Below are 13,337 nucleotides of genomic sequence, written 5' to 3'. Positions count from 1 at the left end.
CAGGACGCATCAATGTGAACCTGTGCAAGTACTCTGTAGATAAATGGGTAGAAATTGGTCCTGATTGTGCCCATTTTCCAGACAGAAAATAGGGACAAAAAGTACCAATTTTGCAGGATGTACCTCAAGGACGAAATGTGTCTTTTTTTTGTTTGTAAGCTCCAATTTCTCCCCCATTCTATAATTGAAAGGGTCCGAGGAATGACAGCACTAATGGAAGCCATTATCAGAGCTGTAAAGTTAACAGTACATTTGTTTTTTTATACATACAAACACAAGGTAAAAACATGAACTTCTGAACTTTGTCCATGGTAACTTTGACAGGAAAGATATGGCAAGTAATATATTCAAGGTAGTGTAATAATGCAACTGCGTGCACAGATTTATCTACCTAACTGTAGTATGAGACAATAACCCTGGGCAAAATAAATTGGCACTTGGAAAAGGAAATAGTGTTTGAGTAACTTGATTGAGTTATTTGATGAAGTAATGGAAAGGGTTGATGAGGGTAGTGTGGCTGATGTGCATATACAGGCTTTCAAAAGGCATTTGCTAAAGTACCATCAATATACATGTTAGCAAAATTAAAGCCTATGGGAATGAACGGATAGTGGCAGCATGGATACAAAATTGGCTAAGGGACAGAAACCAAAGGGTAGTGGTGAACGGTTGTTTTTTAGACTGGCGGGAAGTTTACAGTGGTGTTCCCCAGTGGTCAGCATTAGGACCAAAGCTCTTTTTGATGTATATTAATGACCTGGACTTGGGTATAGAGGGTATAATTTCAACATTTGCAGATGACACAAAACTCAAATATAGCAAGCAACATGGAGGATAGTAACAGACTTCAGTAGGACTTAGACAGACTGGTGAAATGGGCAGACACATGGCAGATGAAATTTTAATGCAGACAAGTGTGAAGTGGTACATTTTGGTAGGAAGAATGAGGAGAGGCAATATAAATAAAATGGTACAATTTTAAGAGGGAATGCAAGAACAGAGACACCTGAGGGTGCATGTACACAAATCTTTAAAAGGTGGCAGGACAAATTGAGAAGTCTGTTAAAAAAGCATATAGGATCCTGGGCTTTATTAATAGAGGCATAGAGTACAAAAGCAAGGAAGTTAGAAACCTTTACAAAACATTGGTTAGGCTGCAGCTGAAGTATTCTGTTCAATTCTGGGCACTACACTTTAGGAAAGACATCAAGGCCTTAGAGAGGGTGCAGAAAAGATTTACTAGAATGGTACCAGGGATGAGAGACTTCAGTTTTTTTTATTTGTTCATGGGATGTGGGCGTCGCTGGTGAGGCCAGCATTTATTGCCCATCACTAATTGTCCTCGAGAAGGTGGTGGTGAGCCGCCTTTTTGAACCGCTGCAGTCCGTGTGGTGAAGGTTCTCCCACAGTGCTGTTAGGAAGGGAGTTCCGGGATTTTGACCCAGCGACGACGAAGGAACGGCGATATATTTCCAAGTCGGGATGGTGTGTGACTTGGAGGGGAACGTGCAGGTGGTGTTGTTCCCATGTGCCTGCTGCCCTTGTCCTTCTAGGTGGTAGAAGTTGTGGGTTTGAGAGGTGCTGTCGAAGAAGCCTTGGCGAGTTGCTGCAGTGCATCCTGTGGATGGAACACACTGTAGCCATAGTGCGCCGGTGGTGAAGGGAGTGAATGTTTAGGGTGGTGGATGGGATGCCAATCAAGCGGGCTGCTTTGTCCTGGATGGTGTCGAGCTTCTTGAGTGTTGTTGGAGCTGCACTCATCCAGGCAAGTGGAGAGTATTCCATCACACTCCTGACTTGTGCCTTGTAGATGGTGGCAAGACTTTGGGGAGTCAGGAGGTGAGTCACTCGCCACAGAATACCCAGCCTCTGACCTGCTCGTGTAGCCACAGTATTTATATGGCTGGTCCCGTTAAGTTTCTGGTCAATGGTGACCCCCAGGATGTTGATGTTGGGGGATTCGGCGATGGTAAAGCCGTTGAACGTCAAGGGGAGGTGGTTAGACTCTCTCTTATTGGAGATGGTCATTGCCTGGCACGAATTTTACTTGCCACTTGGCAGCCCAAGCCTGGATGTTGTCCAGGTCTTGCTGCATGCGGGCACGGACTGCTTCATTATCTGAGGGGTTGCGAATGGAACTGAACTCTGTGCAATCATCAGCGAACATCCCCATTTCTGACCTTATGATGGAGGGAAGGTCATTGATGAAGCAGCTGAAGATGGTTAGGCCTAGGACACTGCCTTGAGGAACTCCTGCATCAATGTCCTGGGGCCGAGATGATTGGCCTCCAACGACCATTGCCATCTTCCTTTGTGCTAGGTACGACTCCAGCCACTGGAGAGTTTTCCCCGATTCCCATTGACTTCAGTTTTACTAGGGCTCCTTGGTGCCACACTCGGTCAAATGCTGCCTTGATGTCAAGGGCAGTCACTCTCACCTCACCTCTGGAATTCAGCACTTTTGTCCATGTTTGGACCAAGGCTGTAATGAAGTCTGGAGCCGAGTGGTCCTGGCTGAACCCAAACTGAGCATCGGTGAGCAGGTTTTGGTGAGTAAGTGCCGCTTGATAGCACTGTCGATGACACCTTCCATCACTTTGCTGATGATTGAGAGTAGACCGATGGGGCGGTAATTGGCAGGATTGGATTTGTCCTGCTTTTTGTGGATAGAACATACCTGGGCAATTTTCCACATTGTCGGGTAGATGCCAGTGATTTAGCTGTACTGGAACAGCTTGGCTAGAGGTGCAGCTAGTTATGTGGAGAGACTGGAGAAGCTGGGGTTGTTCTCCTTAGAACAGATAGAGGTGTTCAAAATTATGAACGATTTTGATAGAGTAATTAAGGAGAAACTGTTTCCAGTGGTAGAAGGGTCGGTAACCAGAGGACACAGATTTAAGGTGATCGGTAAAAGAGCCAGAGGCGACATGAGGAAACATTTTTTTATGCAGTGAGTTGTAATGATCTGGAATGCGCTGTCTGAAAGGGTGGTGGAAGCAGATTCAATAGTAACTTTCAAAAGGGAATTGAATAAATACTTGAAGGGAAATAATTTGCAAGGCTATGGGGAAAAAAGGGAGTTGGGCTAATTGAATAGCTTTTTCAAAAGAGCTGGCACAGGCACGATGGGCCAAATGGTTTCCTCGTGTGCTGTACCTACTATGATACTATGTGTGGTAGACAAATTTATTGCTCTGTTTGTACACCTGCAGTTGGTAAGGAAAACACTATGGCCCTGAATTTCCGTTTGGTTCTCCTGCTCTAACTTTGGTGGGAGATCAGAGGAAACCCCGGGTAGATGGCCATTTACTCCGTTTCTCCAGTGGTTCCACAAGAAAAACCAGTGTGGAAATTCCAATTTGTTTGCTTATTTAGTTTACAGGAATCAATAAAAAAAACTTTCTTGCTTCACTGCCTGAAAATCTCAACTTTTTTCCCAAATCCTTTTAATGGCAACGTACACTGTCCCCCAAATCCTGCACCCAAGCACCCCTCTTCAACAATGTAACCTCAGTCACTTTGAGCACTGCTAAGTCAACATATTAAAAGGACAGGTAATAGCTCATCCTATACATCATGGATTGATTCTCTGTATCTATATCTAAACTCGCTGATAACTGCTTCTGCAAAGCTACAGAAACTAAATCATGAAGGATTTATAGCCGAAGAAAAACTAATGTTCTCCTTTAAGCTTTGCAACACTAAGCCCAAGGCCTGTCATGCAGTGAATTGCGATCCATTCAGTTCCACCAAGGGATAACTACATTTATAATCCACATAGTGTGTTGCTATAATTAAATCAAATAGCAGATTAGTATGAGGATTATATTTGAAATTTGTTCTGTTGACTGAGATCCACTAATAGTTCATCGTAGGTACAGCACAGGAGGCGGCCATTCGGCCCATCGTGCCTGTGCCGGTTCCTTCAAAGAGTTTCCAATTAGTCCCATTCCCCTGCTCTTTTCCCATAGTCCTGTAAATTTTTTCCCTTCATGTATTTATCCAATTTCCTTTTGAAAGTTACTATTGAATCTGCTTGCACCACCCTTTCAGGCAGAGCATTCCAGATCATAACTCGCTGTGCAAAAAAAAGTTTCCTCATGTCGCCTCTGGCTCTTCTGCCTTAAATCTAGCTACCGACCCTTCTGCCACTGGAAACAATGTAGGAAATGCAGCAGTCAATTTTTGCACACAGCTATGTCCCACAAACAGCAGTGAGATAATGACCAGATAATCTGTTTTAGTGAGTTGGGTGTAGGATAAAAATTAGCCAGGACACCAGGAGAACTCCCCCGCTCTTCCTCAAAATAGTGGCATGGGATTGTTTATGTCCACTTGAGGGTAGATGGAACCTCGGTTTAACATCTCATCCGAAAGACAGTGCAGCACTCCCTCAGTACTGCACTGCAGTGTCAGCCCTGGATTTTGTGCTCACGTCTCTGGAGTGGGACTTGAACCCACAACCTTCTGACTTAGAGGCGAGAGTGCCACCGCTGAACTAGGTGATGCCAAGCTGTGGTGTGAAAATAGGATTGTAGCAGTAAGGATTAACTGGAGAAGTACGGAGTTCTAATCTTGGAGAAAGTACAGAGTTCTAATCTTTACTGTTCACAGTTCTAGAAGTTTATTTCAGACATTTTTAACATGAAACAGCCAAATTTATCAGTAAGTTTAGTGATTTTGTGAAGTGTGTGAAGGCGGCAAACAGTGGTCAAAATTGCGAAGAAAATACTTGAGCAATTTGATTGTAATATTTTGTGGTATTTGCTGGTTTGTGAATCATAGCTTTGAAAAAAATTGTGGCATTTGATAGCTCAGCTTTCTACTGGTTACTCATACCTCATTGGTACTTCTTTGCTACTTCGATTCACTCACATTTAGTTAATCAGATGTTTGATTGATAATGTAACAGATTAGTGGTTACTTTGAGCTAATCGTCATTTACTGCCCTACAGACATGTGACATTTCGGAGCTAGAATCATACAATACAGAAGGAGGCCATTCGGCCCATTGTGCCTGTGGTTGCTCTTTGAGTCATCCAATTAGTCCCACTCCCCTACTCTTTCCCCATAGCCGTGCAAATTTTTCCTTTTTAAGTATTTATCCAATTCCCTTCTGAAAGTTATTATTGAATCTGCTTCCACCACCCTTTCAGACAGTGCATTCCAGATCATAACAACTTGCTGCGTAAAAAAATTTCTCTTCCAGTCTGGTTCTTTTGCTACTTATCTTAAATCTGTATCCTTTGGTTATCGACCCTCCTGCCAGTGGAAACAGTTTCTCCTTATTTATTTTATTTACAAAACCCCGCATAATTTTTAAGCTTCTCTGGTCTAAGGAGAAAATCCCAGCTTCTCCAGTTCTCTCCAATAACTGAAGTCTCTCATCCCTGGTATTTTTCTAGTAAATCTCCACTACACCCTCTACAAGGCCTTGACATCCTTCCTCTAAAGTGTGGTGCCCAGAATTGGACACTTCAGCTGAGGTCTAACCAGTGATTTATAAAGGTTTAGTTGATGTTGTACTCCATGCCTCCATTTCCACATCGTTCACCTGAGGAAGGAGGTAGCCTCCAAAAGCTTGTGAATTTAAAATAAAATTGCTGGACTATAACTTGGTGTTGTAAAATTGTTTACAATTCTATTTATAAAGCCCAGGATCTCGTATGCTTTTTAACAGCCTTATCAACTTGTCCTGCCACTAAGATTTGTGTATGTGAACCCCCAGGTCCTGCACCCCCTTTAAAATTGTACCATTCTTCCTTCCAAAATGCATCACTTCACATTCCTTTGCATTAAATTTCCTCTGCCACATCTGCCCATTTCACCAGTCTGTCACAGACTTTCCCCTTTGTTCTTTCCTCCCTTCCTCCTTTCCCAGGCTTTGTACTTGCCTAAAAACTGTTAAATCTCTAACTTCTTCCCATTCTGATGAAAGGTCATCATCCTGAAATGTTAATGGTTTCTCTCTCCACAGATGCTGCATGATAGCTGCTGAGTATTTCCAGCATTTTCTGTTTTTAACACCAGTATGTCGATGTCCTCTTGAAGACTGCTACTATCCTCCTTACTGTTTACTACATTTCAGATTTTGAAATTATACCCTGTATAACCAAGTCCAGGTCATTAATATATCTTAAAATGAGCAATCGTCCTAATATTGATCCCTGGGGGACACCACTGTACACTTCCCTCCAATCTGATAAACAACCGTTCACTACTACTCTCTGCTTTCTGTCTCTTAGCCAATTTCATATCCATGCTGCCACTGCCCCTTTATTCTCTTGGGCTTCAATTTTGCTAAGAAGTCTATTATGTGGCACTTCATCAAACGCTTTTAAAAAGTCCATATACACAAATCAAGCACACTACCCTCATCAACCCTCTCCATTACTACATCAAAGAACTCAATGAAGTTTGTCAGACAAATCCTTTAACAAATCCGTGCTGGCTGTCATTGATTAACCCATGTTCTTCCAAGTGACAATTAATTTTGTCCCAGATTATGGTCTTTAACAGTTTCCCCACCACCGACGTTAAGCTGACTGACTTGTAGACACTGGGTTTAACACTCTTCCTCTTTCTGGAGCAGGGACGGAACATTTGCAATCCTCCAGTCCTCTGGCATCACTCTCATATCCAAGGAGGATTGAAAGGATGCATCCCATCGGACCAGGTGAATTTTCTACTTTGAGCACTGCCAATCTTTTAAGTACCTCCTCTATTTTTATCCTATCCAATTTTGCTACCCCCTCCTTTTCTGTAATATTGGCAGCATCCTCTTCTTCTGTGAAGACAGATGCAAAGTAGTCACTCAGTAACTCAGCCATGCCCTCTGCCTCCACGAAGATTTCCTTTTTGGTTCCTAATCATCCCATCCTTCCTTTGACTATCCTTTTACTCTTTACATGTTCCTTTTATGTTACCTGCTAATCTTTTCTCTCACACTCTCTGCCCCTCTTATTTCCTTTTCGGTTGTTCTCTGCACTTTCTGCATTCTGCTTGATTCTCTACTGTTATGAACCTGACATTTATCATTAGCCTGACACTTCTAAAGTAAGACTACATTTTTAGGTGCGATGCAGGTGATCAAGAAGGCCAACGGAATGTTGGCTTTTATTGCTCGGGGGATAGAATATAAAAACAGGGAGGTATTGCTGCAGTTATATAAGGTATTGGTGAGACCGCACCTGGAATACTGCATACAGTTTTGGTCTCCATACTTAAGAAAAGACATACTTGCTCTCGAGGCAGTACAAAGAAGGTTCACTCGGTTAATCCCGGGGATGAGGGGGCGGACATATGAGGAGAGGTTGAGTAGATTGGGACTCTACTCATTGGAGTTCAGAAGAATGAGAAGCGATCTTATTGAAACATATAAGATTGTGAAGGGGCTTGATCGGGTGGATGCGGTAAGGATGTTCCCAAGGATGGGTGAAACTAGAACTAGGGGGCATAATCTTAGAATAAGGGGCTGCTCTTTCAAAACTGAGATGAGGAGAAACTTCTTCACTCAGAGGGTAGTAGGTCTGTGGAATTTGCTGCCCCAGGAAGCTGTGGAAGCTACATCATTAAATAAATTTAAAACAGAAATAGACAGTTTCCTAGAAGTAAAGGGAATTAGGGGTTACGGGGAGCGGGCAGGAAATTGGACATGAATTTAGATTTGAGGTTAGGATCAGATCAGCCATGTTCTTATTGAATGGCGGAGCAGGCTCGAGGGGCCGATTGGCCTACTCCTGCTCCTATTTCTTATGTTCTTATGATGCCTTTGAAAGGTGTGATGTGATGGATTAACTACATATAAGAGGGTAGAATTTCCGGAGATTTCCCAATATTGCCAGAACAAGATTGGTGGTAGACTGGCAGAAACCTTGCGGAAATGGCGCCATTCATCTGGGCGTTCCACCAATCTCCCACTGAAGGTATGGTGGGAGACCAGAAGTAGTTCATAGAAATTCCAAAGCAAGGGAGGGAGGGCGGGAGGGCGAGCAAGAATGCGCAAATGAGCCAGCGATGTGTTTATGTGCTTGAAAAAAAAACGTAACTGTTATGCTTTTCATGTAGTGAACATTTTAAGGAACTTTACAGGAGATCAAAGGATACCAAGCAGGAAGTGAAAGGATCTACTGGAAGTGACGAGATTTTGAGGTTTTTGAAAGTACAAAGCGAAATAGGAAGGTTAAAGAGTTAGGGAGAGAGCTCTAAAATGCAGGAGCATGATGACAATGCTAAACCGTTGATGGTGGAGCAGACCGGGGGAGTGGGGGGGGGGGAGCTGTGGAACACATTAGACCAGAGTCAGTAGGACAGGGGTTGCATGCTAGTATATCGGACTGGAAGAGACTACAAGATCATGGACAAATCTGATGATGAGAATGAGGACCTTTTGTCAATGCAATGGGGTCTGGAGAGCACGTATGAATTGGGGAGGACATGGGTGATGGGCACTCAGGACTTAGTGTGGGATGCAATACAATTGGCACATTTCTGAATAAATTGAAGTTTATGTATGGTTGACCTCTATTTGCCAATCTGTGGCGCATTATTGATTTCTTTCTCTCTGTCACAGTGCATAAAGGGGTTAAAAACCAGGTTTACGCACAGATGCACAATAGCCCCAGAATAGGCATTGGGGAATGAATTTCCACGGTCCTCTGTAACTTCGGCAGAAGAACCATGGAAATTCTAGAAAAACAGATGGAAGGGAGAACGCATCTGACCCACTGGGGGTAATTTTAATCCCCAAGAACAGGTGGGCTGGGGGCGGGTAGGTAGTAAAAATAATTGAATACTTCAGTAGGACCACATTCTGGCTCCAACACACTCACTTCCGGGCTTAACCCAGGCACGTTAGGATGCACGTGCGTGCAACAGAAACCCGGAAATTCCGTCCCCATTTAAATCTGGCAGGCCGATTGTTAAAGGGGCAATGTACCTCATTGTGATAGTTGAGGCACTTAATTTTTTGTGTATTAGAAATGTAAAACGAATTTAACCTAACCTGTTTAGGTTTCCCATCGCTTCCCATTCACGTCAGATGAAAGTAGACAAGAAGGTCTGGATCCATGAGGAGAGTTCCTTTATTGCACTGCTTGTGGGCCAGGGTGAGTAGGAGTGCTTCATCCAGGCCCAACAAGCTCATCTGGCGCAATTGGACCCTGCGACAGCCAACCAGCCTCTCAATCAGATTGGCTGCCGGGCGCGAAACCTGGAAGTAAAATTTATTGCCCTCAATAAGGTCGCGATCGCAGATAGCGACCCGCCAACTTTACTTCCGGGTTTCGCGTCCACTTATCTCCCCACAACCCCCCCACCACCCCACTCCCTTCTCGCCTCCATGTAAAAATCATGCCCATTATATCTGACAGATATCAAAAGGGAGGGAAGAAGCCATTCACTTCAAATGCAAACACCCTATGAGTTTTGTTTGAATATAGGTTTGCAGGCCAATTCTATTGCGTTTAAGAGATTTTCAATTGGCTGGTAGAACCAAAGGTACAGAAAATCTACAATTAATTTCACATTTCAGAAGAAGGACAAACTTTACTAAAATGGCAGAAGATGTGGAACAGGTTAACCCTACTGGGTGGTGATGAAACCAACGTAAAATATACATGGAAAGTTTTTAAGAACAAAATGAAACATGTGGAAGACTTCTATGTGCCCAAAGTCAAAAGAAGGGAGTGTGGTTAGAAAAAGCCAAGGTGGGTGATTGGTCATGTACAAAGACGTTTCTACTAAAGTCATATCATACTCAAAGTTAGGTACCGGGAACAGCTAAAGAAAACTAAGGCCGCTATTAGATCAGCTAAACGGCGAATAGAAAAGAGGATCATAGAGAATTGCGGAAGGAATGGGAAAAGCTTTCTCAGCTATGTGAAGAGTCAGAACGATCAAAGACTGTATTAGACCATTGAAGGATACTCAATGACAGGTTACAAAGGACTCATGGTAAATGGCAGAAACACAAAATGAGTACTTTGCATCGGTCTTCACTCTTGAAGTTGATGCTCGACTGTCAGAATATTAACATAGATGAACATACTGTTTTAGATAGAATTAGGAACCTTAAAATAGGGCAGCCAGCCCAGATGACATCTGTCCTCAGAGACTGGACAGGTGCGATGCGAACCCCTTGCCTGTATTTTTAATAGCTTGCTGGCGTTTGTGTCTGTTCCCTTAGACAGAAAGGAGGCTAATGTAGTTCCAATCTTTAAAAGAGGAGACAAGATGGATCCAGGTAACTATAGATCCATTAGTTTGACATCAGTAATAGGGAAGGTTGGAATGAGGGAATCATTAGGGATGCAATATGTAACTACTTAGACAGAGAAGGACATATTAGGGACACCCAACAAAAAAAAAAAGGTCCTGTCTTACTGATTCAATTGTATTTTTTGAAGAAGTCACCAAGACAGTGGATGAGGGAAACCTGGTAGACATTGTCTAGGCCTAGACTTCCAAAAAGCTTTTGATAAAAAGGTACAGCATACGTGGCTTCTCCACAAGATTGCCACTAATGCCTGAGGCTTCAATCTACTGTGCTGAATTGAGAACTGGCTGAAAGTTGTTGTAGATGGATTTGGATCTGCTTGGAGACCAGTGGTGTCCCGCAGGGATCAGTGTTAGGACCATTGCTTTTACTATTTTCATTAATGATCTAGATGTAGGTGTTGGGGGAACTATCTACAAGTATGTAGATGATACCAAGATATGTGCAAGTGTCAGGACTGTAGACGAAACTAGACTACTACATGTAGATCTAGATGTGCTGCAAGATTGGCAAGTGACTGGCAAATGATGTTTAACTTAGAAAAGTGCAGTGTTATGCATGTGGGCAGGGGGTTGGGAACCTGAGCAGGGAGAGAGAGGAAAGCGTAACAGGAATGGACAGAAGGTATGGAGTAATAGGTAAAGTGTTAAAAAAGGAAAAAGCAGGAACTAAGCGTCACAAAACAGATTTGAAAGTTCTTTATCTGAATGCACGTAGCATTCGTAATAAAATGGACGAGTTAACGGCACAAATAACTACGTATGGGTATGATCTTGTGGCCATTACAGAAACATGGCTGCAGGGTGACAACGACTGGGAATTAAATATGCCAGGGTATTTAACAATCAGGAAGGACAGGCAGGAAGGAAGGGGAGGTGGGGTGGCTATGTTAATAAAGGAAGGAATCACTGTAATACAGAGAAATGATATTGGGACAAAGCATCAAGATAATGAAACAGTTTGGGTGGAGATAAGGAATAATAAGGGAAAAAAAACATTAGTGGGCGTAGTATATAGGCCTCCTAATAGTTGCAACTCTGCTGGAAGAAGTATTAATCAGGAGATAGTCGGGGCATGTAATAAGGGAACAGCCATAATTATGGGGGATTTTAATTATCATATTAACTGGACAAATCAAATTGGGCAGAGCAGCCTTGAGGACGAGTTCATTGAGTGCATCAGGGATGGATTTCTTGAGCAGTATGTAACTGATCCTACAAGGGGGCAGGCAACCTTGGACCTGGTCCTGTGTAATGAGTCAGGATTAATTAATAATGTCCTAGTTAAGGATCCCCTTGGAACGAGCGACCACAACATGGTTGAATTCCATATCCAATTAGAGGGTGAGAAGGTTGATTCTCAAACAAGCGTACTGAGCTTGAATAAAGGAGACTATGATGGTATGAGAGCGGAATTGATTAAAGTGGACTGGGAAAATAGATTAAAGGGTAAGACGGTACATGAGCAGTGGTGTTCATTTAGGGAGTTATTTTACAACTTTCAAAATAAATATATTCCACAGAGGAAAAAAGGGTGTAAAAGAAATGACAGCCACCCGTGGCTAAGTAAAGAAATCAAGGATAGTATCCGACTAAAAACAAGGACATATAAGGTAGCCAAACTTAGTGGGAGGATAGAAGATTGGGAATTCTTCAAAAGACAGCAAAAAGTAACTAAAGGATTGATTAAGAAAGGGAAGTTAGATTATGAAAAGAAATTAGCAAAAAATATAAAAACAGATAGCAAGAGTTTCTATAGTTATATAAAAAGAAAAAGGGTGGCTAAGGCAAACATAGGTCCCTTAGAGGATGAGACCGGGAAATTAATGGTGGGAAACATGGAGATGGCAAAAATGCTGAACAAATATTTTGTTTCAGTCTTTACAGTAGAGGACACTAAGAATATCCCAACACTGGACAAACAGGGGACTCTCGGGGGGGGAGGAGCTAAATACGATTAAAATCACTCAGGAGATGGTACTCAGTAAAATAATGGGACTCAAGGCGGATAAATCCCCTGGACCTGATGGCTTCCATCCTAGGGTCTTGAGGGAAGTGGCAGTAGGGATTGTGGATGCTTTGGTGATAGTTTTCCAAAATTCCCTGGACTCAGGAGAGGTCCCGGCAGATTGGAAAACTGCTAATGTAACACCGTTATTTAAAAAGGGTAGTAGGCAGAAGGCTGGAAATTATAGGCCAGTTAGCTTAACATCTGTGGTGGGTAAAATTTTGGAGTCTATTATTAAGGAGACAGTAACGGAACATTTAGATAAGCATAATTTAATAGGACAAAGTCAGCATGGCTTCATGAAGGGGAAGTCATGTCTGACAAATTTGCTTGAGTTCTTCGAGGATATAACGTATAGGGTGGATAAAGGGGAACCAGTGGACGTAGTGTATTTAGACTTCCAGAAGGCATTCGACAAGGTGCCACATAAAAGATTATTACTTAAGATAAAAAATCACGGGATTGGGGGTAATATTCTGGCATGGGTGGAGGATTGGTTATCAAACAGGAAGCAGAGAGTTGGGATAAATGGTTCATTTTCGGACTGGCAACCAGTAACCAGTGGTGTTCCACAGGGGTCGGTGCTGGGTCCCCAACTCTTTACAATCTATATTAACGATTTGGAGGAGGGGACCGAGTGCAACATATCAAAATTTGCAGATGATACAAAGATGGGAGGGAAAGTAGAGAGTGAGGAGGACATAAAAAACCTGCAAGGGGATATAGACAGGCTGGGTGAGTGGGCGGAGATTTGGCAGATGCAATATAATATTGGAAAATGTGAGGTTATGCACTTTGGCAGGAAAAATCAGAGAGCAAGTTATTTTCTTAACGGCGAGAGACTGGAAAGTACTGCAGTACAAAGGGATCTGGGGGTCCTAGTGCAAGAAAATCAAAAAGTTGGTATGCAGGTGCAGCAGGTGATCAAGAAAGCCAACGGAATGTTGGCTTTTATTGCTAGGGGGATAGAATATAAAAACAAGGAGGTATTGCTGCAGTTATATAAGGTATTGGTGAGACCGCACCTGGAATACTGCATACAGTTTTGGTCTCC

At 42.8% G+C, this 13,337-nt stretch overlaps 1 protein-coding gene and 1 long non-coding RNA gene across 3 annotated transcripts in view; one reads left to right on the top strand and one right to left on the bottom strand.

Moving 5' to 3' along the window:
• Positions 1–13,337, top strand: part of LOC137319276 (uncharacterized) — a 92,560-nt gene that overhangs the window by 6,405 nt on the left and 72,818 nt on the right. The window contains exon 2 of the long non-coding RNA XR_010962067.1: positions 6,593–6,676. This is a non-coding gene — a long non-coding RNA (uncharacterized lncRNA). The remainder of the gene's footprint in view (positions 1–6,592; positions 6,677–13,337) is intronic.
• oxr1a (oxidation resistance 1a) overlaps positions 1–13,337 on the bottom strand; it is a 701,118-nt gene that overhangs the window by 641,783 nt on the left and 45,998 nt on the right. The gene's annotated exons all lie outside the window — the stretch shown is intronic.

Source organism: Heptranchias perlo, chromosome 3 (genome assembly GCF_035084215.1).
Source record: "Heptranchias perlo isolate sHepPer1 chromosome 3, sHepPer1.hap1, whole genome shotgun sequence".
Lineage (NCBI taxonomy): Eukaryota > Metazoa > Chordata > Chondrichthyes > Hexanchiformes > Hexanchidae > Heptranchias > Heptranchias perlo.
This window is presented reverse-complemented; position numbering and strand designations above follow the sequence as displayed.